General features: G+C 41.7%; 1 long non-coding RNA gene across 1 annotated transcript; it reads left to right on the plus strand.

Moving 5' to 3' along the window:
- Nucleotides 1–3,875: 3,875 nt before the first annotated feature.
- LOC121243112 lies at nt 3,876–4,466 on the plus strand. The gene is made up of 3 exons (XR_005936064.1): nt 3,876–4,053; nt 4,095–4,136; nt 4,220–4,466. It is a non-coding gene; the product is annotated as an uncharacterized LOC121243112 (long non-coding RNA).
- Nucleotides 4,467–12,361: the final 7,895 nt, after the last annotated feature.

Consider the following 12,361-nt stretch of genomic DNA (forward strand, 5'->3'; position numbering starts at 1 on the left):
TCCAACAATTCTAATTATTTTCGTTATTTTATTCCTTTACTTTTTCTAAAAGTGAGTTGTTATCCCATGTATAACTAGTAGAACTAAGGGGATTAAATGTCTTTTTGTCTAGTTGAAAATTCTGAATTGTATTGGAGGTTGAGCACATCGAGTAGCTCTTATCTCCTCTTATCAATGCAAGCTTATGACTCTTAGGTTTAGTTTGTTTTTACAATTATTCTCAATTCATTTCATTTCATCTAATAATTATAATTTTTCTAACTTTTCATACAAAATAAAATAAATAATTCAAGTTTTTTAAATTTTAAAATAAAAATAATATTAAAAAAATATATTTTATCAATATTTTATTCAACTTTTAACTTTAATGTCAACTAATCTCATCTGCAAAAACAACCTTAGAGTTCTTTTCACAAACACCTTTCATTCCCTTTGATTTCTTTTTATTGAGTTTACCATTTATATTAACACAACCCAGTCTATTACATCAATCCATATAATACAATTAAGAAGTTATGTTTAGATATTCTAGTACAAAAATTTTTAAGTCTTGACTTTCCATTGCGAATGATACATATTACTAACTCATCAAGCAAATTACACGGTATGAATGGGAATGTGTGACCACGTGTTGCATATGCTAACGCTTCGAAGGTGTCCCTAGACACACCCAACCCTTATACTTTCTGATTGCAAAATACTGATAATTGTTGTCAGTGCAGAGAAACACATCTTCAACACAGTATAATAGTTTTGTTTTTCCAATTAAACAAAACTACTTACATCGATCTGTTTCACTTTTTCTAATAACATGTAGAATCATAGCCACCACATGCCCATATAAGGTGGATCTACAAATCCATTATTTAAACATATTTTTGAAGTGGAATCCAAACTTTCCAATATCTCTTATACTATAAAAGCGGCTATAGGCAAATGAACAAGAATGAACAATGTCTTTGTTTGACACTTTCTTCTTCCACTTATCTCCCTCTGTGTCCGGTCCCATTACGATTTTGCCATTTGTTTTCCACAATTTCCTCTTCACCAAAACCACATCATTCTTGCGGCCAAAACCCCACATGAAATCAATTATCTTCCTCATAGCAACCTAAGCACAACCTCACTGTAAATCATCACCAAATCAATCATAGATGGCAACAAAGGTAAGTCCTCTTCTCTTCCCAGTCGATTTCCCTCTCTTTTACCGACAATTGACTCATTGACCTGTACATTTTGTTCTACCACCATCGACCACTGCAGGGAACGTCAGATCACCATTGGGCAACCCAGAAAATGCCGGCCAACCAATTTCCATCAAATCCCCACCTTCCCAATAAGCCATGCCGAAATCTTCCTCCTCTTTCCTTCCATCGTCATTCTCGGTATAGAAGACCCAAAATTTATCTTCTTCCTCTTAGATTTTTGTTGTCACGCATAGAGGAAGTCACCGTGATTCTCGGCTAGCCACCCAGATCTTCCATCGCAACTCCATTTTTCACTTGGTGAGTTTTGAATCTCAGTATCTCAAGGTGCTTCCTCTCCTGTAAAGTGCACATTGCTGTATTTCCATTTTATTGTCTTGTTTTCAGCTTCCTAAAAAGTGCAAGCTTATTTTTATTTACTACATAAATAACCTTATACTCTGTAAGATCAAGAGTAATAATTTGAATGATTTGCTTTCTTAAGGAAAGTTTGTTGAAATCTTGATTGGGAGATTATATACTTATAGCTCTGAGTTCATATACACTGCTAAGTTAGGTTACTTTTAGCAAGTCTAAGAGATGTATCTAGGTGCAGTCCTTATGTTTTGTTTCATAATACATCAACCCATTCATTGTTTTGTAGGTTTTATGTTTAAAATCAATGTTTTGTAGGCTTCGTACGCAGATAATCTATGAGTTCTCAAATAACATTAAAAATTATTTTCCAGAGTCGAAAACATGTCTAATATCAAAATATTGGCTAAGAAACCTGAATAAAAGACACTTCAAGTCATGGTATCTTCAACAATATAAGTGTTAACGTTGCGTTTCGCACATCTTTGGGCCAAGCTCTGACGACTCAGGTCTTCGGAAATGAGACGCAAAAGATAGAGAGTAGTGCAACTTGAAGAGGGAGGCCTTGGAGCCGAGTAACCTCTGATGCTAAAGTTAGTAAATATTTTTAGAAGTTTGTAAATACGTAAATGAGTTTAGGGATCAAAAAGATTTTTTTTGTACCTGGAGCTGGATATTTATACCGTGGTTAGGGGGCAAGTCGTCTTTGTCTCCACAAAGTCTATGTCTTCTTTTCAGTTTCTATTTTTAGATCTTCTTTAATGTGGCATGACTCTACGACGGCTCCATAAATGTGGTGTGTAGCTCAGCAGCGGTGCCATTAATGCAATATGGTTCCCTGACTTCACGTCTAGTCTATATGAGCCATATATGATATGATGCCGATGGATCGAGAGCCCTCCGCATTTCCCACTACGCTTTGTGCAAGTCTCTGGGTTCTGAAAGCAACTACAAACTGTCAGGCTAATCTGTCTTCTCGGTTATTCAGCGCTGCTCCCAAGTAGGTGTTCCATTCCTTATGCGGACTTAGGGGCCCTCAAGCTAGGTATTGGGCCAAGGGCCTAGTGGGCTTTGAGCAGTGAGGAAAATCTCCTTACAGTTATACTGCCAATTCCTCTCGGACGGGTTCGAGGGGAACTCTTTCTTCATTCTTTAACCCTTCGCTTTGCTAGATCTCCCGGCCCTCTTTGATGTGTGCCGAGAGACTGTCCGCATTACACACACGTGGCAATATGGCATTAGTTACGTTTTTGCATTGATTGGCGTCCCTTCGATTTTTGTGTCATGCTCGTGTTACTCAACCATTAATTCTACACATCATATCAGTAGATATACGCTGCAGCAGTTGCAATAATCGAGGGATTATGGTACTTTGGAAAGACATGTGGTGCTATGCGGAGTTATGGCGTCTCGGGAGTTCAAACGTCAACCCCGCCTATATAAGGACTGTAACACCCTCTTCCCGTAGGTTAGGAATATTACGAACATTCATAACATGATGCCCGGTGAAGAGATTCATATCCTGAAATACCTCATTTATTGAAAGATCACTAAACTGAACATAACCATTTTTGAAACATAAAACTGAAAACGTAAAGAAAAACATAAACTAATCTAATTCTTGTGAAATTAGCAGTTATTCATTTCTAAGTCTTTGCACTAGATCTATTCCTGGCCTTCCAGCTCTACGTCTTCACAATCATCATCTGTGACAGTTAAACGTAGAAAAAATAGAGAAACAAACAAAAATGAGTTGAATACTCACTAAATAGTACATCATACCGTAAAATATAACATAGCTTAGCATAAACTTAATTTTTGAAAGACTCTTCATAACATACATACATCATCACAGATTCATAATCATACTGTAAACATAACTTAATTTTAACCTAGGCTTAATTTCTGAACAACTCTACATACATACATATATCATCACAGTTTCCCATAACATATCTATTCATCATTAACATGAGCGGAAATATACATAATCATGGTAAACATGTAACGTGAATGCATAAATGACTGGCTTCATGCATATTCTAACAATCATACATGACTTGTTTATTATGTCTTTCACTTATCATATGGTGACCCACGCTTGAGTCTGTGGCACCGCATAACTTAACTGGTGGTGAACACATTTAAGTCTGTGTTTCCCTTAACATATGATAAACCACGCTTAGATCCGTGACACTGCTTATTATAACTAGTGATGAACACGCTTAGGTCTATGTCACCCTTAACATAACTTGTAATGAACACGCTTATGAACACACTTAGGTTTGTGTCACCCTTAACATAGCTTGTGATGAACACGCTTAAGTTTGTGTCATCCTTAACATAACCTGCGACGAACATGCTTAGGTCCATATCATCCTTAAACATAGCTTGTGATGAACATGCTTAGGTCTGTGTCATCTTTAACATAACTTGTGATGAACACGCTTAGGTTCGTGTCATCCTTATCATAATTTGTGATGAACACGCTTAGGTTGTGTCATCCTTATCATAACTTGTGATGAACACCCTTAGGTCCGTGTCATCCTTAACATAACTTGTGATGAACACGCTTAGGTTCGTGTCATCCTTATCATAACTTGTGATGAACATGCTTAGGTCTGTGTCATCCTTATCTAACTTTTGGTAAACATGCTTAGGTCCGTATCACCCTTAATATCTTATCTTTCTTAATGCATGAGAAGTTTGTTGGACTTCATGAACTTTTCTAGCATGGCATATACCTGTACATAACATAACATAACATGACATGGCATAATGTGATCTGAACATAAACATTTCATGGCATACATGATCTGAGAACTACATGAACATTACATGACTTATATGATCTAAATACTTCATGACATTACATTGCATGTCATACATGTGATTTTCATGACATATCATCCATTCGCAATCCGTAATAGCATAACATATATAAGCTCACTTACATGCATATCATTATATTTCATAGATCATGAAAGGGATCTAATCTTGACTTAGCTCGTAGCGTAGCATAGACAAACATCACATTTTCATATAAAAGTATAACATTACAGTACACATGCAATTATATAATAATACTAATTACCTCTTAACGTCATTTCTTGATTCTCACTTTGTGGCGTGTTATACCTATACTAGATACTAGACGTTACTACTTTTCTAGAAAAGCGTGTCGTAATACTCTACGTAATTAAATACGTATAATGGAACTTAACTAAAATAATAGGCTTCATAGCATAATTTAAAAATTTACTTTCAAATTCCTTGAATACTTTTTATAAAAATCGTGTCTATGGGCTCATAATTATTCATGTAAAACTTTGGGCTAGCTTAAATTCCAGCCTAGCTCCTATTAAAGAAAAATAGCCAAATTAAAATCACTAAAATAGGTTTTTGTAAAGCACCACCACTTTAAAACAATAAAACAGTTTCTGTCAACCCAAAATTCACCCACTTAAATTATTATAGTTTCTGAAATAAGCCCAACAAGGTCATTTAAAACTAGGCTCAGTACCAACTCAAGGAAACAATAACCGAATGCGCTAGGCCCAAGGGCCCCTCATGAACTCAAGGGTGACTGCTCTTCTGGAAATTAAAACACACAGGACTAATAGATGAAAGGAATGGTCGTGCGATGCTCACCGAGAGGAGAAGCTGATGCGCCACGACTTTGGGTGGCTGGGAAGGACCGACGATGCCGCTGGAGGGTCTATTAAAACCCCTAGAAAAGTGGCCTCGGGACAAGCCTCGACACTGTCCTTGGGAGGCAAGGACAGCACCATGGCCAGTTTACATGCATGCCTTGGCCCATGCCGTGACACGCATGGGGCGCCTAGCATGCCTGCATGCCCTTGGCCCGTGCGTTGACACATATGGGGCGCCCAGTATGCAGGATAGCGAGGTTAGTAGCCGCGCCCAGCCCAGAGCGCGGCCTGGCATGCGCATAGCCCTGTGCCCCGCGCCCCTTCTCGCTGCCACGCGCAAGCCCTTGCGCAAGCGGCCCCTTGTGAGTGCCTGGTAGGACCCCATATTTTGTGGCCCATGGCCAAGCCACCAGCCATGTCGAGACAAGGCTGGACAGCCCCACAACAATATCAGCCATGGGCTAGCCTAGCCCACCCATGGGCTCATGCATACCATGGGTCAACTTGGCCCATGCCAACTATGTTATTGCTTATTGTTTATTTTAATTTAAATGTTTATTTTTCAAGGGACTTATTGAGGGTTTCCAAGTTGTAATCTTTATAAATAAGACCCTGGCAAGTTTGGGGGGTGGGATGAGACACAAAATTCTCATCTCATCTCATATCATCATTACACATTTTTCAAATCCTCATACAAAATATAATAAATAATTCATCTTTTTCAAATCCCAAAATAATAATAATATTAAAGCACAATATTTTAAACTCTAAAACAAAACATAAAATTCTCATCTCACCCCACAAACCTGGTGCAATTCGTGAATCTAAGTTGTGTTATCTTTGTTATTTTCAAGTTTATCAATCTATGAGGTTTATTTCAACTATTGTGCAATCTGTGAATCAATAGTTGAAGTGTTGTCTTGTTCATCCATTATTCATCCATTATCTTCATTGTTCTCATTTTCTATCTTGTTTAGCTACACTTTCTTGCATATATAAATATTCATATAAACCAAAAAGAATCTTCATATTCTTTTGTTGAGTCCATTCATCTTTGTGCATTTTTGACTTGGTGGTGAAGTTGTTCATCATTGTGTTCTTTAATATTCATACGTGTTCATCCATATATTTCCTTGCATCCATTTTGATCCACCCCATACACAAATTTTGACCACCACATGTGTTTGCTCTAATTTCTATATTCGGCCATATCCCAAAATACCCTTCATCCAATCCAACTAAGCCCTAGCCCTGAGTCATACTTACCGTACTTGGCTTGCCCATAAATCTTCCCAAATATAAAACCCTAGCCGTCCACCTCAAGTCCCTATAAGGTAATCCATTCCTTTTAGGGGTCTTACATCCATCCACTCTCACAAACCCTAGTCATCCCTCAAGAGTCTCATTTGACAACTTTCTTAATTCAAGAAAAGTTGACTCATTCCAATCACTCATCCAATTCCTTAAATCTCTCAACTCATTCCATAGATCTAGTAAACCAAAGACTCCATCCTCTTGCCATATTCAAATCCAAATCCTATATTCCTTATCTTATCCTAGCCAATCCCTAAAGTCAAGGAGCAACCCTTGACTAATTCAAACTCCATCTCATCTACCATATACAATTCCTCAAATCTCTTATTCCCTACAATCACTCAAGTCAACCAAAGATCTCAATCATATCTTGCCATATTCAAATCCTATCTTCCATCTTCCTTAAAGTCAATGAGCAACCCTAGACTCATTCAAACACTTTCCAAACCCTAGCATCTCATCCAAGACTCCAACTCTAGTCAATCTCTTCCCAATCTCGAAATCACCCTTAGCCACCACACAAAACCCTAGCTACACTTCACCATACCAACCCTAATCATCATCCAAAAGGCCCCAACATCAAGGGCAACCCTCAAGCCATCCACATTGCATCAAACACCCATAATCCTAAGCCAATCTTCAAAGACCACGTCAACCCTAGTTCATTCTCATAGTCCATGGCAACCCTAGTTGCCTCCAACCCGTAATCCTAGCCTCATCTCATCTACTCAACCCTAGTCTCATCACTCAAGAACAAGTTTATAGCCGCCCATATTGATTTGCCTTCCTTAAATATTTAGCCTACCCAAGTTCATCATCATTTCTATCATTCCATCACCCAAACACCATCACTTTGTTGAAGGCCAAGCAAGTTGGCAAGGTCACTCGGTCATCATTCACACCAAGGCGAGCTTGTGGTCCTTAGTGTTAGGGACAAGACCGGGGTCCCTAACAGCGCCCTTGCATGCGCCCTAGCGAGATTAGTAGCATGCCTTGCAGGCTAGGCTAGTGGCATGCTCATTAGGCATGCCATCCAGCACATGGCTCCAGCCCATGCCTTGCAACTTTAGCGCCCAGGCCTCCAGCCTGGGCCATGCAGACCCAACGCCCAGGCCACCAGCTTGGGCCATGCAGCACGCACACATGGCTCACCACTAGCAGGCCTTGCATGGTACCATGCCATGCCCATCAGTAAACCATGTTGTGCCACCTAGCCATGGACCAGCCCGAAGGCTACCATACACCATTCTAGCCCACCATGGGCTCATGCATGCCATAGCCAATTTGGCCCATGCCACTATGCTATTTCTTTTTCTTTTTCTTTTTTAATTTATTTTCAAGGGACCTTTTGGGGGTTTCCAATTTGTAACTCTTATAAATAGGACTCTTAGTCTTTTCTTTCACATTTTTTGACAAATTCCTTTTGGACGTCTTTGTTCTTGAGATCAACTATTTCTGTGCTTAGCACTTGGGCTCTTTGGGGTGCAATTCGTGAATCCGTAAGGAGAGAATCACACTTTACAATTCGTGAATAAGTGTGATTAGATTTATCAATCTTATTAGTATTATTCATTCATTATCTTGTCTTCCATTTTTTCTCCATTGATCTTATTATTTTATGTGCATTGATCTTGAATTGTTCTTGAGAATACATTGTGTTCATCAATTGTTCATTGTCGTAACATACAGATTGCCCCATTTGATCCATCTAAACTCTTAGTGTCACCCACTATAGTGTTTGCCCTAAGTCCACCTTACATAAATTACTTTGCCGCCACTCTCCATAAAACCCTAGGCCTCACTTACCTTATTCGGCACTTCCATAATTGCCCTTCTTCCATCTCCCATTGCCATAGCCGAAACCCTCAAGTCTCCAAAAGGAAACTCTTTCCTTCTAGGAGTTTTGACTCCTTCCAATTCAAATCCCTCAATTTAAGGAACTGATAATCCTCTTCAATCCCTTAAATCTCTCAACTCTAAAATCACTCAAGCCAACCATTGACTTTCCTTACTAGCCAAATTCAAATCCCCCAAAGATTCCTACCATTTAGTAATCTTTCCTAAAACATCTTCATACTCTCAATTTGGCAACCCTAGTTACCTCCTACCCGAAACCCTAGCCTCCATCTCATACACGCCAACCCTAATTCCCCTTATCCAAATTCAACAACCCTAGTTGCCTCCTTACCCGAAACCCTAGCCTCACTACCCTTCCAACATGCATAGCCTCCATCAACTTGGCCTTACACTCAAGGAACAAACCCTAGCCATCCACTTGAATTGCAAACCCTAAACACTAGCCTACCCAATTCCACCACCATCTCCATCATTCCACCTCCCAAACACCTATCCTTTGTTGAAGGCCAAGCAAGTTGGCAAGATCACTCGGTCACTATCATCACCAAGGTGAACTCGTGGACTTAATGTTTAGGGACAAGACCGGGGTCCCTAGCAGGGTCTTTATAGTGGTGCGATGCCTAGAGAGAGAGAGAGAGAGAGAGAGAGAGTTTAGATAGAGGAACTATTAAACCGATGGAAATAGAGGGAGGGGAGGGTGGCGAATAGGAGTGGGCTTATCAGAAAGGAGTGGGCTCGACAGGGTTGGGCTGGTCAGTAATCTTTGTGGCCGCCGGGAGGTGGTCCGACGTTCACTGATGTGGTTGACAGTGGCTGGGAACAAACGCAGGGGCTGTTTTTATTCTCAGTGGGGAGAAAACAAAGACCCAAAGGACTTATGGGTCACGCATGTAGTGGAGGAAGGAAAGCTCACCGTCGGTGTGCTCAATGATGGTTTCCGACAAGGTAGGTGTTCCAATTTGTGGATTTGCTCTGTCTGCCAAGGCTGCTATGGTGGCTAGTGTGTGAAACTTTCATGGTTTTTGCTAAGGGTCTTGTGGGTTTTATAGATGAGGGTAGGGAGCTATCCTGAGTGATCTGGGGAGGTTTGAATTGACTAATCTTTGGAAAACTACTCCCACAAGGAAAGAAACACTGAGAGGATATAAGAGTTTTAAAGTGTTTGAGTTGAAAGTTAGTTTCAAATCAGGAAACTACCCAATCTGAGAGGCCAAACAGAAAAATAAAAGAGGCGTATAGTTTAACAATAAAGAAATCCTATTCAAAACAAATTACTACCTCAAAACATATCTAATAAAATAATAACAATAAAATAGTTATAATAATAATAATAATAATAATAATAATAATAATAAAATCACACTTTTGGGGTCTGGATGTTACAAGGACCCTCCTCTACATTGGGAAATCCATTATACTCACTTTGCATTTTCTTCTGCATCTTGTGCTTCTTGGACGATTTCGCAGGGTCTTCATGTTGATCGATGGTGACCTCTGCCAAACTGGAGGAGTTGAGGGTGACTTATAGCCTACAGGATCCCTAGGAAGGTGGAGCTAGTGGTGCCCTCTCCCACCGACGGAGCGGTGGATTCCGAGGGCTATGGCACCAAGGTGGCGATGTGCCCCGCCATGTTCTCTTGCGTCCTTAGGTTGCCATTTTGCCAACCAATGCGAGAAGTTTTGGGCTTCTTTGAGTTAGAGCCAGCTCAACTTCCTCTCCTTGCGTGGAGGATTCTTGTTTTGCGCTGTCATCTGGCGTTGCACTTTGCAGGAGGTCGGGTTAGATTTCCCAGATCTTATGGCCCATGACTTCGTCATTACTCACAATGCTGTGTGAAAGGGCTGGCACATCTATAGTTTCCAACCGATTCATGAACTGGTCCGGGTGGAGACACGACATACTGCTGTGAAGCGATACACCCACAAATTCTTCTTTTTGTTGGGCGAAGGGTGGGAGTTCCCGGTCGGGCAAACCCTCAAACGCCTATTTCATGTACATGCCATATGGGGTAATGTAGACGGGGACACAAGCAGCCACCCAAAGCTGACATAGGAGGAGAAGTTGAGGCTTGGGATCGTTCGAGCCTGGGTGAAGGCACATTCGGGTGACGTTTCTTCAGAGGCACTGTTGACAGAGAACAACCTTCACCGGTATCTGGCTCTCCCTGGTGAGATCCTCAGGGACTTCTTCCCTTTTCCCTCAATCGACGGACGAGGGGAACGGTTGCGAGCAAGCGACATGACTGGTTTTATAGGGACAACCTTCGCCGGTATCCCTATAAACCCAATCACGTCACTTGCTCGCAGCCTTTCCCCTAGTTCGTCGATTGAGGGAAGAAGTCCCAGAGGATGTCACCCACCCCTGCCGATTCTGACATGTCCCCATCCCACCAGGGGGCCATCTGTTATGGCGCTTTTTATCCCGACACTCCCAAGAGCGCCTAAAAAGATAGTGCCAATAGCATACCCTCCTCGCGTCACATTGCCGATCCAAGGAGTCATGGTCAATGTTGCCTCTGTGATCAAGGTCATCCCCTTGGGTGGTGTCGAGGCGGCGGAGACTGACATTCCTTCTAAGGAAGCCATGGCACCCGGTGCGCCCAATGAGCGGAAGGGCGAGGAAGTCATTGAAAAAGTTTCGGCGGATCTTCGGACGACCGCTTTGCTCAGTCACGCCGACTAATGTTGCAAGATCGAGGGTAGACTCTAGAGGCTACTCGCAGGGGTAAACCTTTACCTGAAAATTCCTTACTTTTCTTTGTTCCCTACTTTCGATTTTGATTTTACTTCATGTGATAGGGATTGAAGCATCTAGCAGCCTTCATTGTGGACAACCAAGAGGAATTAAGGAATGAGAACCGGAACCTTCGTTCGCTGGCTCAGGTGACCATGGACTGTGCGGCCATGAAGCGGAAGCTGAAAGAGGTAACTGAAGAAGCCCTTGCCAACTTGATAAAATCCAAGGGGAAGTGGGCGAGCTCCGCATTGAGGCCCCGCTTGCTTGCAAGGCAAGGGATACACTGTAGCAATCCCTTAACAAATGACAATCGGAGCTTGAGCAGCTACATGCTGATATCTGGGAGCTACATCAGTAGTGGGACACAGACAACCGGTCGATCAAATGGCTCAACACTCAAGTTCAAAACATTAACGACTCAGCAACGGCGAGGAGGAAAACCCTGGAGGAGTAGAGGCAGCGAAGGAAGGATGTAGAGGCTACCTAGAAGTAACCAGGCTGGTTCTTAAAGGCTACAAAGTTACCATCTGAGGTCTGTGGGAGGAGCTGTCTTATGTCCGTGGTGTCTGCAACAATGTGTGGGACTTCGGCAATAAAGAAGGCTTGGAGCGGATGAAGACTCACATTCTTCAGAACCCCCAGCATGACCTCAGGGTTATGAATGTGGGGGATTTTTTAGGCAGATCTTCTTACCAATCCTTCGCTGTTGGGGTCCCGGAACCCTTGTTCTCGTTCTCGCCCTTTTGTTTATTGTGCCTCACTCGTTCTCGCTCTTTTGCTTACAGGGCTCAACTTCGAAGCCATTCCCACCTGGCGTATTCACTTCCTCTAATATTTTCTTTTCCCTTTCCACAGCCAGGAGGTAGTTTCAGGCGTCTCTTGGGCAATGGTGATCACCGTACGACTCAGTTAGTTGCCTCATTACATCCTTGTTGATGTTTCGAGGTAACCTCGGGCGTTATCGACACATCGTAGTGGTGAAGATCTCTACTTGCTGCTCGCGTGGAAATATGATTTGATCGAGCTCGGTTGCAGTGATCACTGGCCTTCGTCTGATAAGCGGTTCTCAACGTAGAAATCAACTCCGAGATGTTCAAATTTTTGGCGGTATCTTCATCGTTTTTGGAGATTTTTAGCTCATCCTATTTCATATGTGTCCAAGAACAATGCGGTCTTCTGGTCCTCTTGGATTATCCCTGGCCGTTTTACGGTCTGAGTCTACGATCAGGCACTGGAACTTG

This window comes from Juglans microcarpa x Juglans regia, chromosome 8D (assembly GCF_004785595.1).
Source record: "Juglans microcarpa x Juglans regia isolate MS1-56 chromosome 8D, Jm3101_v1.0, whole genome shotgun sequence".
NCBI classification, from domain to species: domain Eukaryota; kingdom Viridiplantae; phylum Streptophyta; class Magnoliopsida; order Fagales; family Juglandaceae; genus Juglans; species Juglans microcarpa x Juglans regia.